Raw genomic sequence first — 2914 nt, 5'->3', positions numbered from 1 at the left:
AGTAGCTGGGATTACAGGCACATGTTACCACGTCCAGCTAATTTTTGTATTTTCAGTAGAGACAGGGTTTCACCAGGCAGGCTGGTCTCGAACTCCTGACCTCAAGTGATCCACCTGCTCGGCCTCCCAAAGTGCTGGGATTACAGGTGTGAGCCACTGCGCCTGGCCTCTTATTGTTGTAAACTTTAAAGGCTATGTTTAAAAGTTGACAATAGGGGTTTGAGGTCCCATTACTGCTTTTCATAGCTTTCTCTTAATGTCAGGGGCAGATTGTGTAACAAAATGTATAACCAAGAGAGCTTGCCCTTCTGGAGAGTCTAGGCCTGCGTTAATATATTTCCTGAGTGCTCTAACCAAATGACCCTGAAACAGAGCAAAATTTTTATTTTTCCCCTCAGTTATTTCTCTAACCTTATCATAATTGACTGCCTTAATCACACCTTTTTTTCTTCACTCTTTTCTCACAGCACAGCAAGTAGATGAAATATTAGTAAGTCATGACAAGTTAAATTAAAGAACATGATCAGCTTAAACTCCTCCACAAATTTTTCTAGATCCTCTGAAAGCTAACCAAATTTTTCGTTTTATAAAGCCAAATTAGACAGAGAAAACGGCACGTGTACTCTGAGTGTTCCCTCATTCCTATCAGCTACCTTCCTCAATGGACACATGGGCACAGGATTGACTTTAGGGGTTGATATGGAGTTCCACTTCCAGTGGTACTGGTTGGGCTTACTTTCTCAGACAGAGGCAGGTATAGCGTGGAGCTAGTTGAATAAGGAAGAGGTGTGCCTGACAATCTTGGAGTGGGATCCTTCATTAGAAAATTGGTGGGAGCCCCCCTCAGCATTGGGGATCTGAGAAGATTCTGGGGAAAAAGTAGGTCTTCTAGAGGGAGCAGTTAGGAGGTGATCTCTTAGGCCAGGGGTCCCCAACCCCCAGGCTGTGAACTGGTACCAGCCCGTGGCCTGTTAGGAACCAGGCCATGCAGCAGGAGGTGAATGGCAGGAGCAACAGGCAAGCATTGTGGGCTGAGCTCTGCCTCCTGTCAGATCAGTGACAGCATTAGATTCTCACAGGAGTGCAAACTCTATTGCAAACTGAGCGTGTGAGGGATCTAAATTGTGCACTCCTTGTGAGAATGTAACTAATGCCTGATGATCTGAGGTGGAACAGTTTCATCCTGAAACCATCCCCTCCCAGCCCCGGTCCATGGAAGAACTATCTTCCATGAAGCCAGTCCCTGGTGCCAAAAAGATTGGCGACTGCTGCCTTAGGCACAGCTTCCTGGTGCCTGGAAGTAATGTGAGTCAGTAAAGGACCATAAAAAGCCTATACATAAAAGATCTCCTCCCATTTTTCCTTTTCTTTTTTTTTTTTTTATAACCAAGTAAGTTCAATTGTAAAATATCATTATAACATATAGAACCATGTTTAGGCTAAATCTGTTGGTTTTCTAAGTTGTATTGAACCCAAATAATGATGCAATAGAAAATTAATTCCTTTTCTTTAAGCTGAATTTTAAAAATTTGCTCCAATAGCATAAGAGACACGTTAGTAGCGAGTTTTCTGAGATGCTTGTCACTGTCCCCATGACTAATAGAGATTTTTCTGGACATAGAAGTTTTTCTAAATGTAGCAAGAGGGAAAGCAACTGGGCCCCTGTTATTTTTCCCTTTTAGATTTCCACTTCCCACAGAAAAGGTGTAAGTATAGGTAGCACGGTGTTAACGATTATAAGGATTATAAATGTTTGTCAGGGAACAAAATATAACCAAAGACGTATTTGTATTAAGCAAAGTATAGAAGGAAGAGTAAATAAGGTGACAGTAAAAAAGAACATGCTGTTACAGAAAATAATAACTTCATGGTGGAAAAAAAGAAAGAGCAAGACCAGGATTCTCCTAGGGTGGGCCTCCAACTCAAACCATCATAGAAGGAATGCCAGTGCCAAAAACCCTAGAGCATCTGGAGGGCAGCCAACAATACCAAATGGCAACAACCCAAACTATCTGAGCGTTAGTCAATGAGGTTCCCCACATCAAATGCCAGAAATCCTGGAGTACCTGGGACTGACCAAATGCAGAAAACTCAGGAGCATCTGAAGGACAGCCAACAGTGAACCACAGAGGACTGGTTGAGGACACAGAGCAACGTGAATCTGGCATCCCAGAATCAACACAGCAGGGGACCTCTCACAACCAATTGTCCTGCCTTAAACAGTTGCCCATGGAGTGAAAGCAAAAATAAAACACAATGAAATGACTGTGAACATAACATACATTTTAAGACTAAAAATAAAATGGTTGTTGGTTGTTGGAGCACTAAAACGGCGTCAGAGGACAAAGGACCATGGGAAGGAGTGACAAGGACATGTTTTAGGGCACTCAAATAATGAGGGATTATTAAATGACCAGTTAGCCAGAGGCTTTTATTCCCTAGCCTACCCCATATTGTGGGGTTAGGAGGAAGACGAGACACTCACCCCATCTGCAAGAGCCAAAATAGTGCTGATCATTCTTCCGTGTGGGACTGGGGTGAAGGTCCCTCCAGGTTTTCTCAGCTTGAGGGAGCTTGGCTGCCATGTTGGGGGCCAGCATGGGGACCAGAGATCTGCAGGCCTGCTGGTAGGAATGACAGGTCTCATATAAGGTGGCAGCATGATGGCTCCTTGCCCTTTCACTCAGCTCTGCTGCCCCTAGGAAAGGTGATGGCTCTTCAAAGAGCCTTTGGCTAGTGTTACAGCTCTGTGGTGTTAGCAGCTCGTCAGCGTTACAGCTCTGCCACTTCTGATTGTTGTCTCATTGTCTATTGCCAATTGCTCCCTCTCTCTGTCTCACCATCCTGTTGTCTCACCGCCTCTTGCTGTCTCACTGTCCCACCACCTCTGTCTCACTCTAATTGCTGATTGCCA

Source organism: Mandrillus leucophaeus, unplaced genomic scaffold (genome assembly GCF_000951045.1).
Source record: "Mandrillus leucophaeus isolate KB7577 unplaced genomic scaffold, Mleu.le_1.0 Scaffold469, whole genome shotgun sequence".
In the NCBI taxonomy this organism is placed as follows: Eukaryota; Metazoa; Chordata; class Mammalia; order Primates; family Cercopithecidae; genus Mandrillus; species Mandrillus leucophaeus.
This window is presented reverse-complemented; position numbering follows the sequence as displayed.